The 22,143-nt window shown below is 41.9% G+C and overlaps 1 protein-coding gene across 3 annotated transcripts in view; it reads left to right on the forward strand.

The window, feature by feature from the left end:
• The window catches only part of LYN (LYN proto-oncogene, Src family tyrosine kinase), a 113,771-nt gene that overhangs the window by 16,331 nt on the left and 75,297 nt on the right, over nucleotides 1-22,143 (forward strand). The window contains exon 1 of one of the 3 annotated variants that reach the window (XM_058528723.1): nucleotides 15,816-15,950. The exons of the other annotated variants lie outside the window; for them this stretch is intronic. The gene's annotated coding sequence lies outside the window, so the exon portion shown is untranslated. Of the gene's footprint in view, nucleotides 1-15,815; nucleotides 15,951-22,143 lie in introns of those variants that run through there. 3 annotated transcript variants of the gene reach the window in all.

The following is a 22,143-nucleotide window of genomic DNA, read 5'->3' on the forward strand; positions in this document are numbered from 1 at the left end:
CTATGTGTCATTCTTTATTCTAAACACTTGCTAAGTATTTATTCATTTAATCCTCACAACAACCTTATGAAATCGATACAGTTATCATCCCCTTTTTGCAGATAAACAGAGGTTAATTAACCTGCCCCGTGTCATGTCGCTCTGAGAGGTGGAGCTGGAACTTGTCCCCAGGGAGTCTGGCTCTCCAGCCCAGCTCTACCACTACACGAATCTAATGCAAAGTCCCTCTGCCTGGAGGAGACAAAAGCCTAGACGCTAAAAACCAGTGAGTATAGCCCAAACAAGAGACAGCCCCCAATTCTGACAATTTGGTGTAATTTTTACTATAATCACAGCTTGAAAAGACGAAGAGAAAAAAAATTCATTGAAATTGAACTGAAAATTTAAACATTAAATCAAATATTTAAAGCATGATCAGGATTAAGCCAGTTGAATTTATCCGCATTAATTTAAGCTGGCAACCCAGTTTATATCTATTATAGTTGTCACTGTTTGTTGGGAAAGACTAATTTTCCTCTTCTGGCAAAGCAAAGCAAATGGTGTGTTTTATAGCTAAGACTGAATCATGATTGGATTAAGCCTTTCTTCAGTATCTATCTCACATTTTTCTTTTGCTAAATACTTATTTAGCTTGTGTTTTTTCTTCCCATGAAGCAGTAACTCTTAGATAGCTTACCTTCTCATAACTCTTGATCTTAAAATGCTGCTGCAGAACCATGGACTTTGAAAAGTTGTTAGGGTTGTAGTTAATAGGTTACTGCTAGCAGAAGGTAGGACCGTAGGCAGAGAAGTCCGGATCAGGTGAGTCCCACAGCCATCCATCTCCAGCTCATTGCCCTTCGCTTTTCTCTGTGGCCTTTGCAGCAACGTGTCCAAGATGCCTGAGGGAAACCGGTTTATTCCCTGGGAAGCAGTGTCAACTCTACAGCCAACGCTTTTGTTCAGCACGTGGGCACGCCATGACTGAAGTCTCCTATATCCGGCTGTTTCCATTTCTGAGTGATAGCTCTCTAAAAAGAAGTTAAAAGAAAAATGGATAAGACTTTGACTTTAAAAAGGAAAATGTATTAGGATCCTTCTCCTTCCTTTCATCACTGCGGTGTCAGGTGGCTCTTTAAGTAAAAACCCCAGTTTTCTCTTGTCTTGATGAAGTTGGTATAAGCAGAAGTGTTTTGACATTGACTTGAACATAAAAGGAGCTGTTTAATCTCAGCATCAGTCCTTGTGCTCGCTCTTGGGCTCATGCAGGATCCTTTTTTGGTACCCGTTGTGGCCTAACTGGAACCACTTCTGGTGATTTCCCTGGACTAATAGTCCCCGAATATGGTAGCTTAAGACTGGGTGTGGGCAGAAGTGGTGTGTCACTCTTGCTTTCTGTGGGGATGGGGGTGGAGCTGGGGATGTCATGTATCAATATTTTTCACGTCGATTCAGAAAGAACATGGGGCCTACACTTAAATAAACCCCATTGACTGATAGTTTGGACTCCTGGCTGAGCCTGTAAGAACTGTAGGCCATAGAACCACTGCTCCATCCTAGATCGACCACTTGAGATCTTTCTGAGGCTGAGCCGGATGCAGCAAGGAGAGGGCTCCTAGCTGCACAGCTTGTGCTAAGTCGTTATCTAGTTGCACTTCCTGGCTCAACCAACGATAAACAGATGAGAAGAACCTAAGCCAAAGAGGGCATTAGAACTGTGATTTGAGTTAATATCCTACCTGAGTAGTAATGGATTCACCACTGAACAGACATAGGAAGGAATCTGGGGTTAGAACAACCAACTGAGTCAGTGATGATGTATCATCATTTAAAAAATGTCTCATGTATTTATACCAATGGGAAGGTGTCCTCACAGTGGAGCAAATAGAAGAGTGGAGCCCCTCTTTGCAGAGTTTATTTAAAGTCTTCAAAAGAACAAAGTGAGCTAGTGGGGAATAATGAAAATTATTAAGGCTTCTTTATACCAAACCTGTGGGGCAAAGTTAAAAAAGATGAAATAAACCCCAGCAAGAGAAGAAGAATGAACTGAATTACTTTTAATGTTCTTGGCGACCAGTGTTTCATAAAATGAGCAGGTTGGAAATTTTCTGCTGTTCTAAGTTTCACCTTTAAGATCTCGGGATAAATTGTTTCCTGAAAAGCTCTTCTTCGTTGTACGTTCTCTTTATTTCTGTGAGAGTCTAATCTGAATACATTGGAGTTTATTGGAAGTGGTTTATCATCTATTTATGATGAGCCTGACTGTGGTTTGTTTATGTAGATTGAAAGTCTTTGTCCTTTACGTAGATCTTGAGGTTTTAAACCTCAATGAAGTAGCATTGTTTTATCAATCATAAAAATATTTGTTCTCTGAAAGTTGATTATAAACATAAGATAGAATAACTCCTGAAATAAAGGAAAATGATAGAGATAGTTTTATAATAGATAAATCTGATATTAGTATAAGTAAATTATGTTTTTTAGAAAATATACCGCAAAGCTAATACTTTGTAAATACTACCATTTTCTTTTTGGCTATAGTGTAACAAAATTCAAAACTAAATAACTTTCCTCTCTTGGCTATCATGTTTATAGAGCAAAAATAAAGTTCACAGAAGCAAAAATATGATATGAATTCAACTTTACTGCACACCAGCAAATGTATTTGCAATTGTGGGCTCTATTTATCAATCAGAGCTTTTTTTTCTGAGCATTTTTTTTGTTTTGAGTTCAGGTATGGGGTTAGGTTGGCAGTGGATAAATTCCACTCCCTGCTCTTGAATAAGGGCATGAATTGTAATGCCATATGGAGTAATTACTGCAGCCGTTAACCAGCAGGATGCCTGAAGTTAAGCCATCCGTGGCATTTCCATTGTTATGATTTTAATTCTGACGTGGAGTTCAGTATTTGATAAGGTTCTCAACATTATTGGACTGTGAATTTCTCTTTCAAAAGCAGGTGAGGTTGTAGTGCAGGGTTTTCTCTAGTGGTTCTCAACTCTGGTTGCTCATTAGAATCAATGGGAAGCATTTAAACCTTCCCATGCCCAAGCTATACCCCACCAATTAAATGGGAATATTGGGGGACCCAGGTATCAGTACGTTTAGAGCTGTGCTCGAGATCTGCTTGTGTACCAAGGTTGAGAATGATTTCACTAGATCCAGCCATAGCAGAATCTTTGGGCTATCATAAAAAATGTTCAGATCTGTGAATTAGAGTGGTCCTGTTAATATCTGGCCAGTTCTCACCTCAGGGTCAGATGTCCTGGAGTGCTGAGATGTGCCCAGAATAGCTACCTAGCTGGAAAAGCTACGTTAAGGTCCCCGCTTGAGGAAAGGTGACCACAATGCGCACCAGTTGGGAGGGTGGATAGTTTTCCTGGGGTTACAGCGCTTGCTCCCCTGAGTCTCCCCTACACACTTGAGAAGCATCTGGAGTGGGACACGGACACGCCACTTGTTGGGCCAGCCTTACTCACTGCACCAGCATTGTCTTGGCTGTTGTAAGCTGTGTGAGGTACAGAGAGCTTCCCTCGCTCTGGGGACTTCACATTGAGGCTCAGAGGATCTCCCATGTGCGAGGGGCCCGCTCCCCTCTCCCCGGAACATGGCTCTGGCAGTTCTGAGGGTTGCCCGTTGTCTTGACTTCAGCAAAGCGAGGGTCTCTCAAAGCAACCCCTGAGTGAGAAAGAAGTATGTGGTAGGAAAGCATGATGTAGCAGAGTCCATCATAACTCATCACTCAGTACTGTGTTTGTTTTTGTACATACCATAGGTCAACTGATATGCTCAGAAATGGGGCAGCTGTGTAGTCAGGGGACTGGGATGGTGAGGTCTGCCCTGTGAACTCTGGGCAAAGTCCCTCATCTCTGAGCTGCTGTTTTGCCATCCGATAGAATTCCTTGTCAGGATTGGTTGTGAAAGAGTATCTGAAAGTGCTTTGTTAAAAAAGAAAAGGAAAGAAATGAAGGGAACCCCGTTTAAACTCCAGCTGAGCCAGAGGTGTACTCCCGCCTGAGGGAGAAGGAGCAGCCCTCTGGGATACCAGTAACCCTGTCCGAGAGTCATTTTCCTCTTTGTGCGTCAGTGAAAAAAAGACTGACGTACTAAAATGCTGGCGAGGATGTGGGGAGACTGGCGTGTAAGATGGTACGGCCAGTGCAGGAAACACTTGGGCAGTTTCTTATAAAGTCAACATACATCTGCCTCACAACCGGGCAGTTCCACTCCTAGGTTTTTACACGAGAGAAATGGAAACATATGTCCACAAAAAGACGTGTGCAATGATGTATATAGCAGCTTTTCCTACAATATATGTATATAAAAAAACTAAAAATCCTGGAAACATCTCAAATATCCATTATCAGAGGAGTACTTCAATAAATTTGGATGATATGTTCATAAAATGGGATACCACTCAGACAAAAAAAAGATACTGATACATGCATTGACTGGTTGAATCTCAAAAACATTATATTAAGGGAAATAAGTCAGACAGAAAGAAATACACACTGTATGATTTCGTTTGTATGAAGTTCAAGAACAGTCATCATGGGGAGAGGGACTTAGAGGGGGACACAAGGGGCCTGTCTGGGGTGATGGGAATGTGCTGTATCGTGCTTTGGAAGGTGGTATGTGGATAGAGACGTATATCAAAACTGATCTCATACAGCATTTAAGATCTGTGCATTGCAATGTAAATGATTTTTTTGGTGGAAAATCAAAATTTATTTTTTGATTTTTTTGTGTTGTGGTAAAATGTGGTCAGCCCTCCGTATCCGCGGGTTCGGCATCCGCAGGTTCAGCCAACCGCCGATCAGAAGGCCTCCGGTGGCTGCGTCCGTAGTGAACACGTACGACTTTCCCTCCGTCACTATTCCCTAAACGGTATAACACAACAACTATTTGCATTGTATTATCAGTAATCTAGAGATGATTTAAAGTGTATAGGAGGATGTAGGTTATATGCAAATACTAAACTATTTTATATAAGGGACTTGTGTATCTGTGGATTGTGGTTCCCTGGGGGTCCTGAAACCAATTTCCCTGCAGATACCGAGGGACGGCTGTATATGTAATGTAACATTTACCATCTTAAACCTTTTTAAATGTACTGTATGGCATTAAGTACATTCACATTGTTCTGCAACCATCACTGCCATCCGTCTCCAGATCACTAGATATAAATTTTGCCTCAATAAGAAAAGTAAACTAAAAATAATGTCATATGGTGAGTTCCAGTTAACCTATAACTGAGATGTTAACCTGGTGCATGTGTGAAGCAACTCCGACACTCAGGGCTGCCTCCTCTTTTCTGTGGCCCGAGAACGTGTTGAACATGTCTCTATGACGGCCCCTGTTGCGTCTCATCGGCATTAGCGCTGATTTGCCTGGTTCTCCCTATTCCCTGAACTGCTGAGGGACTGTCTTGCTCATCCTCTGTTCCCTCGTATCCATGTAAGGAAGACTTTCAGGAACGTGTGCTGAACGCCAAGTGGTCCCAATGTCAGAACATGGCTTGGGACATTTTCAAGCTTTTCTTAAAGAAAATATGTGCCCATAGTTTTTGCAACTATATCTGTAAAATGATTAAAGAAACTACCTAAGAATTTAGAATCCTGAAATGGGGAGCATCGACTATGACTTCCTGGATCTATTTGCTTCTATTTAACGTGTGTGTTTTGTCTCTTTTCTTCCTTCTTGCTGGAGTCAGCTTATGGCCTGCCACCCCAATGCCATGACTTAGGCACTTCCCTCTCTCCTGTGCCCTGTGGTTTCCTGTCCTGCCTTCGAATTGTCTATCTAAACAACACAACACTTTATCCTGGGTGACCACTGCAAACGTTTTATTCTCCTAGCAGCTCATAAGAGGTAAAACTAAAACTTCAGGTTTTTCTTTTTCAGAAACCCCAACAGTTTCCAAGAATAAGGAGGATGATGAAATAACGAGAGGGATTATCATATGCTGCCATTTAAGGACCTAGCCACATTGCTTTGTAGCCACAGACGGCCCCCAGGCAGCCCCTTCTTCCTCTCCTAAGCCTGAAGGCCAAAAATAGTTATATGTGATAAGGGCTTCCATTCCCAGACAGCTAAACAATTTGTACCCTTTCTAATTGCACATTCCCATTTAGACATAATTGTCAGTATATGTTCAGCATTTCATCCTTGCCTCTAATTTTATGCATTTCTTCACAATAAGGCTACCAGTTTACATCAAAAAGAGTGTTTTGCTTACGGCTAAAGAGTCCTTGCTTTCAGCCTACCTTATGATTTTCATCTTGTTGCAGTTGAATTAGGTTTATAGCATCTCTGCTTTTTATAGTATTCATATCAACACCTTGGTGTTTTGGCTTTCTACTAAAGGTTTAAAATTACAAAGTTTAAATGAAACACTCGTGTAACTGCACCAACTACCACCTTGTACAGACTCAGACACCACTCCTGATGACTGAACTTGGAGGGGCGGCCACTCCTGATGACTGAACTTGAAGGGGCGGGCAGCACCACCATGCAACAGGTGGAAATGTGCATTTGCTGCTTGGTGGGAAAAAGTCTGAATTGGGGGCAGGAAAGGTTGTTTAGGGATGTTCACATTATAAAGTTGAACATGCAAAAGTGAAGACTGCTTAGAATTTAAGGAAATCGCATTTTACGGATGGGAAACTCATTCATTCATCAGCAGATGGATATTGAGGGACTATTAAATGCCAGATTCCGTTCTAGGTGCTCTGGAGACAGTGAACAGGAGACAAGGCTCTACTCTAATGGTACATGCATTGCTACTGGGCACAAAAAGACAATAGACTCTTAAATATTTTCAGGTTGGATGAAGGGCCCTGAGGAAAATAAGACTGAGTAATGAGATCGAGGGCATGTGGATGGTGAGGGGTGCTACGTTAGTTAGGTTGGCTGGGGCAGGTGGGGGGCGGCGATCTCTGAGCGGTGATCTGAATGATGTGGAAGACAAGGAGGGGGAGAGGGTTCTAGGCAGAGGGGAGAGCAAGTGCAAAGGTCCTGAGGTGGGGATGAGCTTGGGTGTCTGCTGAGAAGAAAGCAAGCCCCGGTGGCTGAAGCCAGAGGCAAGCAGAGGGCCATCTCCAGCCTCTCCCGCCTTCTCCAACCAAGGGCCCTGAAGGCCTTGGTAAAAAACTGAAATTTTATTTTAAATTTTGAAGAAAGCTGTGGGAGGGTTTTAATCAATAAAGATTTGGCTGTGTGGGGAATTTGGGGGCAGATAGGGTTGCCAGATTAGGGAAAAAAATACAGGATGCCAGATTAAACTTAAATTTCAGGTAAGCAATAAATAATTTTTTAGTGTAAATATGTCTCATGCAATATTTGGGACATACTTATACTAAAAAATGATTTGCTGTATATGTGAAATCCCAGTGTAACTGGGTGTCCTGTATTTTATCTGGCATTTGGGTCACCTGTGCAGGAGGCCGTGGTGGTGGAGCTGAGGAGGGGTCAGATTGGGGAAAGGTTGTGCGTGTTGATTGAAAGACTTTGCTGGTGAATTGGATTTGGGGAGTGAGAAAAAGAGGAATCCAGGATAACTTCTTGGCTTTCAACCTCGAAACCTGAGGGTGCCCTGTACTGCGATGGAGAAGCTGGGAGGAGTGGGTCGCGCGGGTATCGTGATGTGGACAAGTCTTATTGGAGGGTAGAGACAACATGAAGTGGAGTGTGGAAGCTTGATTCTGAGTGAGCTAAAAATCATCGTGGTTTGTTACACCCTCCATTCCCATCCCTTCCCGCCTTCTCCCTTCCCTCTCCCCCATCTGGTGTTTCTCTGCTCAAGTGGAAGGAGAGAGGAGCAATTCCGAACACAATGTGACTGGGACAAGCTACTTTCTAAATGAAGCTTTAAACCCCAGCGAGGCTGCTGCTGAGAGAAATGGTGGGAAAAATAAATATACTTCATAGGAATTGGACTGAAGAATATTTCTATTTCGTTGTGTAACAGATTTCTGTGTGCCGCTTTTGCAATGTGTCTTTAAGGGTGCATTGATAGGCATAATGAAACAAACAGTTTTTGCAATGAGGTGGTTATGTGTGCAGTCAAGGACAGACAAGATAGACCAGGCTCAAAAATGTCTCAGTCACAACATTCATAAAATCCAGCATTACAGTTAGACCCTACGAGGGCTGCACTTAAGTATTTTCTGAAATTTTAGCCCAAATAAGAAATTCTTTTATTATGAGGAAAAAACAAGAGTACATAAGCACAGTTATGATATTATATTTCCTGATTAAAAAGATATATCTTTTTAAAAATGGACTGCAAATATAATTTCTTTTAAAATGGCCCTTGTGTAAAAAGTTTATTCATCTTGACTTTATTCTTATGTAATAGTGAAATTCCATAATTAAATCTAAATCTGATATTATCAGCATTTTAACCATTAGAAGAATTACTGATATTAATAATTGCAAATCAAGTGTGTAGTATAGTTAGTGGGAGATCTGCCTATTGAAGCCATTTTATTAGATAAGTATTTTGATTATAGAGAGTTTGGATGTAAAATGGCCTCAGATCCAGAGAATATTTTGCAAAAATCAAAACTGGATGTAGTCCATGATGGTTTTTTTTTTTTCTCCACCCCTTTTATTAAAATCTTTTAGTAGTTGGGGCCCGCCCAGTGGCATAGTGGTTAAGTTCACACACTCTGCTTCGGCGGCCCAGGGTTCGTGGGTTCGGATCCCAGGCGCGGACCTACACACCACTCATCAAGCCATGCTGTGCCAGGCATCCCACATGCAAAATAAAGATGGCCACAGTTATCAGCTGATCAGGCCTGATCCACCCACACAGTCTCTTCCTGAGCTCCAAAGGAACTGAACACTTCTCACATTAGGCACTAAGAACATTCTCTCTTTTTCTTCTTTCACTCTCACTTTAAGGGAGGATTTGCACTCAAAGTATAGGGTTGTCTCAGCATATTTCGTGTTAGAAATGTACCATGTTTATAGGGAACAGCAGGGCTGGCCTCCTGCTGTTCCCTGCTGTTCCCTGAGCTTTAGTTAGCTCAGGGACCATCTTCCTCAAGAAAAAAGAGGAAGATTGGCAACAGAGGTTAGCTCAGTGCCGATCTTCCTCATCAAAAAAACAAAAAAAAAATCTTTTAGTAAAGAATTTTACCAAAAATTCACATTAAGGTGTAAATAGTTAACAAAGTTTACTGTGTGGCTCTCTTTAGAGAGGTACTCACATTTTACTAGGTGACAAAGTGTCACTTGAGTCAAATCAGTATAAGAATTACCTGTATTGCTTGCTACAAATGCCTGCAGCTTCCATATGGGTTCCAATCCAGAGGGCTGCCAAGTGCGGGGCCCAAGAATCTGCATTCTTAACAAATTGCCCAGTCATTCTTGTGAACTGGCAAGTCTAGAATACACGGGCTTGAGTGAAAGGATTCAGGTTGTGATGGTTGAATTCCAACTGCATTAAAGGCATGAGTGAAGAGCCTTTTGAGAGGCTGGAGGAGAACTAATTGCACATAAATTATTTTATTAGTTAAATCAGCAAAGTTTCTTGAGTGTCTTCTAATGGGCTTGGCAGCAAGCATCCTGGGCACTGACGATACTAAGTAAGTGGAATTAGAAGTGAAACAAGTGCTCTACCTGAAATAGGTGGGGCCATGGGAGGAGAGAGGTGCAGTTCTGCTTGGAGGTCAGGGCAGTGTTTCACACAGGATGTGGTCTTTGAAATGGGTCATTTGAAAGAAGAAGGAGGCTGCTGGTAGGGTGGGGGTATTCCAGGAAGGAAGCAGGTTTGAAGGCAGGGAAGAGGTATGAAAGCCTTAGGGTATTGGCTTTCCATGTGGCTGCTCTATAGGATGGGTTGGAATGAGATGGGCGGCTTATAATACCAGGAAGGTAGATTCTTGTGAAGAGAGTTCTTGCCAAGCTCTATTGTATGAGGAACGAGGAAACAGGGGAGAGAGAATCACAGTTGTTTTTGGAAAGATAACTGGAACAGCAGTGTGCAGCATGGAGAATGGTGGTGGTGTGTGTGTGTGTGTGTGTGTGTGTGTGTGTGCATGTGTGTGGGAGACAGGAATGGAGTGGGAATGGGAAAGCAAGAGAAGGGAAAGCCAGGTCGGAGAGTTTTTGTGCAGCTCTGTGAGGTACGATAGGGCTCTGAAGGGAGCAAGTGGGATTCCGGAACGGCTTCGGAGGGGAATGGGGGAGCACTGAATGTGCCGTCAGGAGGCCAGCCCTGCTGTTCCCTATAAACATGGTACATTTCTAACACGAAATATGCTGAGACGACCCTGTACTTTGAGTGCAAATCCTCCCTTAAAGTGAGAGTGAAAGAAGAAAAAGAGAGAATGTTCTTAGTGCCTAATGTGAGAAGTGTTCAGTTCCTTTGGAGCTCAGGAAGGGACTGTGTGGGTGGATCAGGCCTGATCAGCTGCTGCGACCAGGGACTCTGGTTAGACCACAGCCCTTCCAGCTATCTGCATGCGCGCCAACGGCTAGCCCAAGCTGTGGGCTCGTTCTCTGAGGCCTTCTTTCCAGGGACTTTGATGGGAATCCAGACAATAGATAAGGTGGTTGTGTTCCTTGTCCCTCCTTCTGACCAGCCTCACTCTCCCCTTCCAGACATGAGAAAACTATTTCAGAACAAAATCCAGCAGATTTATCTACTTGGTAAAATAAGAAAGATCAAGGAAGTTGCTATTCTTTTAACTCTCCCTGTCCATGTTCATTTTGTTTGCAACAGTGGAGCCAAGTTTCAAACAAATGCAGAAAAGGTGAACACTGCTAATGGATTTGTTTCAGGTGGGATTCAGGGCCAGCTAAACTTGAAATCGGCTCTTTGCTGTCTGTTTGTGTGCCTGGGGTTTCACGTGCTTTGAATTAGGATAATTTAGTAATATCCAATTAGACCGGGAGAGTACAAATTGGTTTGTTAATTAGGTGAAAAGTTACATTTTATAATACTTATATTAACTAACCGTGAGTTGATGACTGAAGCCACACTCTGCCTTAAAGCCTTATCTATTCTCCATTCTTCTCTTTGGAAATGTGTTCTTTATTTCCGTTTCCGTCATGCTGCGTTGTGGCTGCGCACTCGCTGGCATTCTAGAGCTGGATGCTGCCTGCTTTCCCTATTACAGTGCTTATTGTTCTTTGTCTGACCTTTAGTGAACTTACATTCTGCAATTCTGGATATCCTCGAGCCCGTGATATCCAGATTTTCTTATATTAACTATTGTTTGTTTAAATATATTTTATTAAATTGAAATTCTTTGAAACTTGATAATTCTGTGAAATCAGAACCAAACACTGAAGTATTTTAGGTTCTGGACTAAGATCCTGAAGGCTGGGATTCTGGTTTTTTCAGTTCTCCACGTCCATGTTGCTGGACCTTGGGCGTCACTGTCTTGTCTGTAAGATAAGGAGGTTGGACTAGTTAATCAGTGATTCTGAAACTTTAGCAGGCATGAGAATTCCCTGGAGAGTTTGCTCAAACCCAAATTGCTGGCTCCAGCCCCAAAGAGTGATTCCGCCGGTCTGGGGTGGGGCCTGAGAATTTGCGTTTCTAACCCGTTCCCAGGACATGCTGAGGTTGCTGGTCTAGACAACCTCTTCGGTCTTCTCCAGCTCAAAAATTTCGTTTCTTTGCTTTTCTGTAAAGCATCAAGAGGAGATGGTAACATTTCCCGCATAGATATTTGTGTCTGCCCTTTTCTGCCCTCAACTTTCACACGTATATTCTGTAATTACTCCTTGCTCCTGCAGCCTTCTTCCAGTCTCTCCCATGTGGCCCTTTCTCTGCTTCAACAGTTCATGCCACCCACTAAGAAACCCTCCCCCTGTTGGCATCTGAAGGCCAGCCCACACCCCGTTCTCAGTGTGCAGCCATTCTGAGGTGGGCAGCAGTGGACAGCGGTCCTCATGTTCACTGTGCAGCCTGAAGTGTGGACTCGGGGTTTTTTCGTAATATCCCTTGAACAGCAAGTGATGCTTATGCAAGAGATGCATCCCATCTCTGGTCCATTGCTTACTGCCTCTGTCCCACCTTGGAAAAGTTGCTTTATCTCTCTAAGCCTCAACTTTCTCCTCCATTAAATGGGGATAATAATAATATCTGAAAGATTATTCTAAGGATTGAATGAAACAATCCGTGTATAGTGCTTGCCATAGTACCAGGTACACAGTAAGTGTTAATTAGATGTTAGCTTTTATCAGCTACTGTCTAGGTTCAAATTGGAAAACAAGTTCAGCATGGATAGAGATGATGATAATGCAGTAACCGTACGTAAACCACACCCCAGGCTTTTCAGATACTACTCACTTTCACCATTAGGTGGGAAAAAAAAGATAGACCTGCTTCTTGCTCAAGTTCACTAAGGGGCCAGCCCTATGGCCTAGCGGTTTAGTTTGGCATGCTCTGCTTCGGCGGCCTGGGTGCAGTTCCTGGGCGCAGACCTACACCACTTGTCGGCGGCCATGCTGTGGTGGCGACCCACATACAAAATAGAGGAAGTTCACACAGATGTTAGCTCAGGGGGACTCTTCCTCATAAAAACAAAAACAAAAACTTAATTTAATAATAATTAAATTCTCCCCAAAAAGAATATGAAGCAGCAATGCCAAGAAAAAAAAAGGCATTTAAGGATAAAACGGAACAGAGCTTATGATCTCTAAAATAAGGGATGGATATTCAGTAAACGTGTATGCTTACACAGGTACTTCATGAGCTTTACGACACGCATACTTTTACATTGTAATTCCTCTGAAATCATAGTTAATGGCATCTTAATATTTAAAGAGTAGCCATCCTCTTTCTTTTTTTTAACAGTACATAAAATAATGATATAAAAATCAGTGGTATCTTAGGTTCAGGAAAATATAGAACTTTGAGTAAGTCAATTTCGTGATTCCACTTTATGGTAAATTATTTCTTGGGATACTCCATTTGTTAACCAAGTCTTCAGAAAAAAATTTATCGAGTTGATCATTGGCTAAAGAAGTACTGCTTCTAAAGAAACATTTTACTTTGGTTTTTGAGGGGAGAAAGGGGACAATACTGGAGAGAAACATTGGACGTGTTCAACATTTGTGTGCTTTTAACGTGAATAAATTGAAAGTGTTGAGTTTGTGTTTCCCATTGTAGGCTGTTACACAGTCCTATTTTCTCATGTAAAAATAGAGCTTCTAAGACTAACCTTTCTACTTCTTCTGGACTTTGCAGAGTATTTCAGGTGATTTTGAAAGATTTACTCCGGATTTCCAAACATGATACCACCCTGGAAGGGTGTGTGCAAAATGTAGATCATAGAGCAATGGAGACGTATATTTACAATTGTTCTAGATGGGTATCCTGTCTTTGATGATGATTCCTGAGCAGCAGATGTGAAGGAAGATATCAATCCCTCAGCAAGTGCTGGATTTTACCATGCCCCCACCCTGAGAGAGGAGCACAAACCGACCTCTGTCTCGCTGTATCCTAGAAATGTGGGAATGATAACACTGCTCTTCAGACTGTGCAGAATAATGAAATGCTGCCTCTGTGTGTGTGTGTGTGGGGGGGGATGTATGTTGCACTGGACAGAAAAATAAAAAATCAGGTTTCTGTTAATTTGGGGTGATTATTGAGGTCAAGGAGAGTTATAATTTTGAAACTGCTCTTTTAAAAGTTTTTGGATACTGGATACACTAATAATCTTTTGTCAAACTTGTGAAGTTGAGGGAGTGGGGAAGGGGAGGCTGGTGCTGATGAGCTGGTGACATGAACTAAAGAAAGAAGGAAAGGAAAAGAGTTCCCTAAAAATGCCCGCACTGGGTAATTATCCTCCATTAACTTGAAGACACAAGATACTCAGCTCCTTGAGGAGAGGGCCATGTCTTGCATGTATTTATGCCTCCAGTGTCTCTCTTATAATATGTTCAACAAGTGAAAATGATCCCAGATTCATAGATGTGTAGAATTTGAGCTGGAAGAGGTGGGTATTTAGTTTGACCCCTTTGTTTTATAAGTGAGGAGAAAATGTAGGCCCAGAAAAGTCAAGGAATATATTTGGGATACTCAATGGTAGGGGCTGTAATAGATGCCCCCCAGTTTCCTGATTTGAAGTTCCATGTTTGTCAAATATGACTACACAAATGAGACTAATTTAAACGAAATAACCTGTTGTGTTAGTAGAAGTTATTTGGGTTTCTCTGGAAACCTCCTCTGGCCAGCTTAAGCAAAAATGGGGAATTATTGGAAGGAAGCTGAAGTATTGCACAAAATTGCACAGAATTAAAGGAAGAGCTGAGCAAGCAAAATGGCAGTGGGAAGGAACCAGGGTGGTCTGGGGACAGCAGCGACTCTCGGATCACCAGCCGCCGATGCGGTCTCAGCTCAGCCCACTCACAGCTCTGTCTCTGATCCAGATGTGAGAGTGCGTGGCTGTTTCCTCCCACGGAGGCCTCCCCTTGAGCATGATCTGCTCACACAGGCCTTGCTGACCAACCATCCCATCCCTCCCTCTCCTGGTACCCTGCTTTTTCTTCATTGCACTTACCACCACCTAGATGTCTTATATTTACTTCTTTACCTGGGGAGATTTTAAAATACTTATGCCCAGGCCTAACCCCCAGAGATTCTGATATAACTGGTCTGGGGTAGAGCCGTAGCACATGTATTTTTCTTAAAAGCCCCCAGGTTGTTCTAATGTGCAGCCAAGGTTAAGAATCATGGCCTTATACGTTGATAGAACAAATACAGAATGTATTGCTATATCCAGTGCAGCTGAAAATATTTAAAAGAATTAAGAATGACAAATCTAGAAAGAATTATTAAGGAATAATAAGGCATTTGTAGGTAACCACACATAAGTGACACTGACAAGAGCCGTCCTGGATTGCATGCTTGCTGGGTGCTCTGGGAGTATTATTATCTCCATCAATCCTTACAGTGGGGTAGGTGGCACTATCCTCATTTTCCAAATGAGTCAACTGAGGCTGGGAAGTTCAGTAACTTCCCAAAGTCGACCGGTAGCTTGAGTTTCAAACTCAGCCTGTGGCCACAGTTCTCTGACAAACACAACCATAGGCGAGTGTGTGGAGACTCTGAGCAACTCGCACAGGTTCCCTTGTTGGGGTACGCAGGCTGTGGCAAGGATTCTCCACCTGTCTAGAGGTTAAAACCAGCAGAGGTGGCTTCAACGGCAAAGGAAGACATTAGGAAGACATCTGTGGCTGGCAGGGCTGTTGAATGTTGGGTATGTTACCAAGGAAGAACATATTTTTAGCAAAAGTGATAGGCGAGAAAGAGGATCTCAGTGATTGCAAGGAAAGCAGAACTGGCTGGGCCTTCAAGGCTAGTTAGCGGAAATGTGAAGGATGTGAGTGTGTGAGAGTGTGAACCTAAAAGGAGTTTAGTTAAAAGAGGAGAAAGAAATAGAGGAGGGGAAATGACATTTTGATATTTGTCTTTTTAGGAAATTGAGATATAATTTAGTGTTTTCACTTTCACGGTTTTGGTGAGAAGAGTGGGAAACTTAAATATGGATGATCTGTTAATACAGTACTTTTCGTAAAAATAATGGAATGGAATAGGCTTCACTGCGGAGACTGGAAAGCCTCCCTCTGTCAGGGTCGTTCAGAAATGGACTGACTAAACCCAGAGGGGTGGACGACAGGCCTCTGTGGATTCTTGAAGAAAGAATCTGTAATCCTTTTGGGTTTAACCATTAGGCAAATTTAGCTTCCTGGTTTCAGAAAGAGAAAACACACCCACAAAAAGAAAAACCCAGGCCCGTGGGAACAACTAACTTCCTCCTCCTGGGCTGCTTGAACCCTAATGGCCTGTCGTGAGTCCTTTCCTGCTCAGCGTGGGGCTGGCCCGGGAGGCGTCCAAGAGGCAAAGAGGCAGTGATGGGGGAGAGAACCCGCCCGTCTGGATAAGAGCTGAGTCCACGCCGGCTGAGTGTGAGGCCTGGAACGTGGCTCTTCTGGCAGAGAAGCTGGTGAGGGGCAGCTATCCAATTCAGCGTACGCCTGGGAAAACGAAGGACCTGGCTGACTGTCCTGTGTCCTCGCTCTGTGCTCCGTTGTCTCCTTTGTCCTTCAATTTAGCATGCCTTGAGGCCAAAAAATAGAATTCTTCATTTTTTACTCGCTTGGTGACAAAATCAGAGAAAAAGCTCAAAGCCGATTGAAAAAGAAGTATCTGCAAATACAGAACTAATTTTCCTGCCAAATGTGTGAGTGTGGCCCGTCAATACAGTAAAATGATTTCACAGATTAATTGTGGGCAGCCCAGCGTGGGTTGGGGAAAGTCTGAAATCTGGACCACTTAAATGTCAGGAAAGTGGATGGAGGGCTAGGATCAGGGTAGAGAGGGGCGGGGGGAGGTCATGAGAAATTATCTGCAGAGCTGTGAGAATCGTACTGCTTTAGTTGTTAGTGAAATTCACACGCATAAAGGCTCCTTAGCAATTTTTATTTAACAATTTTGGTTGTGCAAGAGGTCACATGAGCCTTTCTTCACTTAAGTATAATAATATCACTATAATCTGGCTCTCCTTGTTTTGGGGGATAAGCAGGGACAACGGGAAGTTACTCGTTATTCACTTGTTTTGGGTAAAGCATTTAACATATGCTGTTTCATTTAATCCTCACAGTAACCATTGAGAAAAGGAGTATTATCTACATTTTACAGATGAGTAAAACGAAGTTTGATTGAGTAACTTGCTGATGTTTATATGGCTATTAATAAATAGAGGAACCAGGTTGGACCCAAATTTCCTCATCTTAAAGCCCTTTGCTACTTCATTTTGGGAAAATTATTTTTTTAAAGCAGACATTTTCAGCCCAAATTCTTTGAATGATCACAGATTCTCAGTTAATAGGGGCATTTTGGTTGTTGTCATGGTCTAGATATGTCTGAAACTAAAACAATTTTTTGGGAACTAACATTTTTTGATCATCTATTATACACCAGATAGATTGTGGCTAGTAAAGATAATGGGTTCTACTTGTAGAATTGCTTGTGACTGCAAAAGATAGTCCGTGGGATTCCTAAGTTCAACTTTAATTCAACAAATGGTGTTTTGTTGCTGGCTTGGTAGCTGGGTACTGGTACTGTGTATGTTTTGGTGGCGGAGGCAGAGTGGTCCACAAAGAGGCAGAAAAGATAGTATCTGCCCTCAGAGTTTGCAGTCTAGTTGAGGAGCGAGCCGGACACACATTGCCAGATAGACAATTCAAGAGTTACATAATAACATAAAATAGCATTGTAAGAGATGTCCTGGGGCTTGTGACTAAGTTCCAAATTGATTATGGAGAGAAGAAATCAGAGGGAGAGAAGGATGAAGGAGGTAGGCAAGATTGGGTTTGGATTAGGCTTTGGAGGATAGGTAGGATGTGCCTAAACGGTTAAGAGGCAAGATGCAAAGGATGATGCCGCCGTGTCAATAAATACAAGTGTCTGTGGCTGGAGTCCTGTGATTGGAGCAACACAGGTGATGGCAAGGTGGATTGGGGCCAGGCTGTGAGCGGCTGTGAGGGGCAAGTTGAATATTTGGGATTTTATCCTATTGGCAAGTAGTGGTTTTGATAGCAGTATTAGAGGTGATGGTATAATAGTAAAAATAACATCTAACATTTATTGAGCATTTATTCTACTGGGTACTCTATTCTACAGATATTTATAGAGCATTTACAAGTGCCTGTTGTCTGCACTGGCAATATGACTGTGTACAGAACTGACAAAATCCCTGCTCTCGTGGGCTCACATTCACATGAGCAGAGATGGACAGATGGTAAAATAGATCTGTCATCTACATTCTTGTAATACTGCTGTGGGGAAACGTAAATAGAGAAGTGGGCAGGAAGGGGATGGATGAGAGGACATCACAATTTTAAAGCTTGGTTCTGTGTATGTGTATGTATTAACTCATTTAATCAGGTCCATAATAGAAGGCAGTTTGAAGAATTTTGACTATGAAGTGACATGATGAAAATATAATTCACAATGTTGAGCAAAGAGTAGGGGAGAGACTGATGCCGTAGGGACTAGCAGAAGGCAGCTACAGCAATCCAGAATAGTTACACCTTTGAGTAGTTGATGTCATGGAGGGTGTGGTAGAGAAAAAAGACTCGTGCAGGGAAAATGCGTCAGAAGACACTATTTATCTGGTCCATGCCTTTTCCTAAGCCTAGAAACCAAGCACATTATATTGTGAAACTGACAGGGCTTGATGGAAAGTTGATTCTCATGAATAAAATGTGACACGGAGGTTGCAAAGATGATGGAGGTTTTGAGCCTGGGTGACTGGGATGGTGAGAAAAAGGAGAACTTTACACTAAGAAAAATGGAACTACAATAGAATATCTGTCATGCTGTTTAAGTGATTTAACATTTTCTGAAACAAACTGGGGGCATCCTCACAGTATTAATACTTGCTGAGCATCAGCTGTTTCTCCTCACAGCAGTGCTGGCAGTGTGAAAGGTAGATGGGGTGGGTTCCTAGTGCCAGGAGACCTTGTCTCCTCCCCATGGGGGTGCCTGGCTGGTGACCCCACCCGCTGCAGTCTTTCTGCCTCACTGCTCAAGCTGACAGCACCCATGTGCCCTGTCCTAACCCGCTATCTGTTGCTGTTCACTTTTTAAAACTACAGGCTCTCTGGTTCCCAAACATTCTTGGTTCACAGCACCCTGAGTGTCTTGGTAATTTTCTCATGGCAGTCCTAGAGCAGAGGAAACACTGAAGAGTTCCATTTATTACATAGTTAGGTCCAAACAACTTAATACGTGTCTGTCATAGCAACTTAGTACCATTTGAAAAAATAATACACATATATTGAAAACAAAAAAGTAATATTTCTATGTTATTCTTAAATGAACATGATTATGCACTAATGCGACGTGTATACCTGTGCAACACAGCTTCTCAACTCTTGAAATCATATTTGGACACCACCATCCTCACTTCCTGTTCCATGTTTATTTTTATGTGATACTTGCTTTTTATCACAGCAACCACAGAAAACCCAGTTTTGCACAGATAGGAGGTTGTTGAAAGGAATACAACACAATCTAATGTTGAAACTGAACTACCTTGAGCTAATAGTTCTCATGGTGTCCAATAGATGTCATTGTGTTGCCCTTTAAAATCTGAAATATCCCCAGGTGCCCCATGAGTTTGCTGTGGCGCCCTGGGGTGCCTCAACACACCGTTTGGGAATCGTGGTAAAGACTTGTTCTCTACCATCTTTTTCTTGTCTTCAATCTTATGACAGTCCTTGGCCATACCCATTTTAAGAGAGTAACTTTGGACGCAGCCATGGCCTCCAGTTTCCTCTTTTTCACTTTCAAACTCCTGGCGTGAGTGTAAAGTGACCCTCTCCAGTCCACTGCTGGTATCTTACACTACACTTGATAAGTCACTGCTTTGTCTTCAAGCTTAGTCCAAAGAACCGTTTCCAATCCTCGTTCCACCTTACTTCTTTTGTGTTTAAAATGTTGGCCCTGTGACCTCTGGTCTTCCAGGTTAGAATCTCTGCCTGGCTTTTAACCATCATACTTGACCACAGGCCCTGAGGAGGAAGGGCTCTCTGTGCTTTTGTCCCCCTTGAATACATTCAACTCTACCACAACTCCATGCTGGTGAGTGCTATTATTACCCCATTCGTGTCTGGGGAAGCTGAGGCTGGCTGTGATGTCAAGGCATTGCAGCAGGACACAAACATCACCTGGAGGGGCAGTTTGTCCCCAGTTAATGGGAAAGTTGAAGAGGCCACCCTAGGTGGGGATGCCTGGTATAAATAAGTGGCTCACTGTTTGATTTTCAATTTTACAACTGTATTTTTATAAAAGTAAAACACTGTAGCTGGTTGTAATCATTTTGGCAATGGAGAAGCAGAAAAATAAAAACTGACCCACCATAGAAGCATAAAAGTGTTTTTATTTTCATTTTGATTTTAATATTCCTTCCCAAACTTTTTTCTACATATATCATAATGTATATAAAACTTTTTATCTTGCTTTTTTAAAGAAAATTACATTGTAAACATTTTTTATTTAGTTACATAATTCTTTTAGCCAACTTTATTTATTTATTTTTAAAGAAGTATTTTATTTTTTTTATTTTTTATTTATTTGTTTTTTTGTGTGTGAGGAAGATCAGCCCTGAGCTAACATCCATGCTAATCCTCCTCTTTTTGCTGAGGAAGACCGGCTCTGAACTAACATCTATTGCCAATCCTCCTCCTTTTTTTCCCTTTTTCTCCCCAAAGCCCCAGTAGATAGTTGTATGTCATAGTTGCACATCCTTCTAGTTGCTGTATGTGGGATGCGGCATCAGCATGGCTGGAGAAGCGGTGTGTTGGTGCGCGCCCGGGGTCCGAACCCGGGCTGCCAGTAGTGGAGCGTGTGCACTTAACCGCTAAGCCACGGTGCTGGCCCCCTAGCCAACTTTAAAAAATTAATTCTTATCACTTTCAAGGTGATACTTGTACATAATTTAAAAACCAAAACAATTAAAAACTGTTAACATAAAACAGCAGACTCCTACCCCATCTTCCTAATGCCCCCTATCCAGTTTTACAAACTGGATCCAACCACTTCCTTATCCTCAATTTCGCTGGCTCTACAGTAGTCCCCTGAATGGTACCATATAGTTTATGTACCTGCTACTTGTGCTGTTTTTAATTAATTGACTTAATGAACTATTGGTTGACAGTGGTGGTTCTGCAGGATTATTAATTGCTGATAAAAGCCTGTTCACTATGCAAACATATATGCGTAAACTCAGGGCTGCATTATCAGATGTACTTTGCCTTGCCATTTTTATAGGTCTAGTTCAGTTGTACCTTTCATTTATCATAAATGGCTACAGGCATAATGTTAACAATGACGACTTCATTATTAAACATTAATAGATCTCCCAGCTCTTGCCAGTTATTTTCTCAAGCTAAAATTGTAGAAGTTTGGGAATTCAGCCAAGAAGATTTAATGAAATTCTGTTGTATTTTATATCGTAATTATTAAGGCAGAGCAGGTAACAGCTTGCCCTTGATAATTGTAAAGAATATTAGGTGTTAACAAGGAGCACATTATGTGGGTGTGTGAAACTTTTCAAAGCAGAAATATTTTAAGGCAATAGTCTTTTCAAAATTGAGGATCCGTTTTCTGAAATACTGACTTAGAAGTATGTGGATTGGTGCCTATTCTGTCACAAGATACTTTTTAAAACAATTAATAGACTTTATCTTTTAGAGAAGTTTTAGGTTTACAGAAAAATTGAGTGGAAAGTACAGAGTTTCACATATAGCACCCCCTGCGCCCCCAGTTTCCCCTAGTTATTAACATCTTCATTAGTGTGGTACATTTGTTATGATTGATGAGCCAATATTGATACATTATTAAGGAAAGTCCACAGTTTTCTTACGGTTCACTCTGTGGGTTTTGACAAATGTATAATGTCATATGTCCACCATTACAGTGTCATACAGAATGGTTCACTGCCCTAAAAATCCCCTGTGCTCCACTTACTCATCCCTCCCTCCCCTGAGCTCCTGGCAACCCCTGATCTCTTTACTGTTTCCATAGTTTTGCCTTTTCCAGAGTGTCATATCCTTGGAATCATAAACTTTGTGACCTTTTTATATCGGCTTCTTTCACTTAGCAATATGCGTATGTTTCCTCCATGTCTTTTTGTGACTTGATATCTCATTTCCTTTTATCGATGAATAATATTCTATTGTATGGATGTACCACAGTTTATTTATCCCTTCACCTACTGAATGACATCTTGGTCCCAAGTTTTGGCAATTTTGCATAAAGCTGCTATAAACATCCATATACAGGTTTTGTGTAAACTTAAGTTTTCAATTCATTTGGGTAAATACCAAGGAGTACGATTACTGAATTGTATGTTAAGAGTATATTTAGTTTTGTAAGAAACTGCCAAGCTATCATCCAAAGTGGCTGTACCATTTTATATTCCCCCAGCAATGAATGAGAGTTTCTGTCATTCCACCTCTTTGTCAGCATTTGGTGTTGTTACTATTTTGGATTTTTGCCATTCCAATAGGTGTGCAATGGTATATCTCATTATTGTTTTAATTTGCAATTCCCTCATGACATATGATATTTAGCATCTTTTTATATGCTTGCTTGCCTTTTGCATATCTTCTTTGGTGAAGTGTCTGTTC

This window comes from Diceros bicornis, chromosome 33 (assembly GCF_020826845.1).
Source record: "Diceros bicornis minor isolate mBicDic1 chromosome 33, mDicBic1.mat.cur, whole genome shotgun sequence".
In the NCBI taxonomy this organism is placed as follows: domain Eukaryota; kingdom Metazoa; phylum Chordata; class Mammalia; order Perissodactyla; family Rhinocerotidae; genus Diceros; species Diceros bicornis.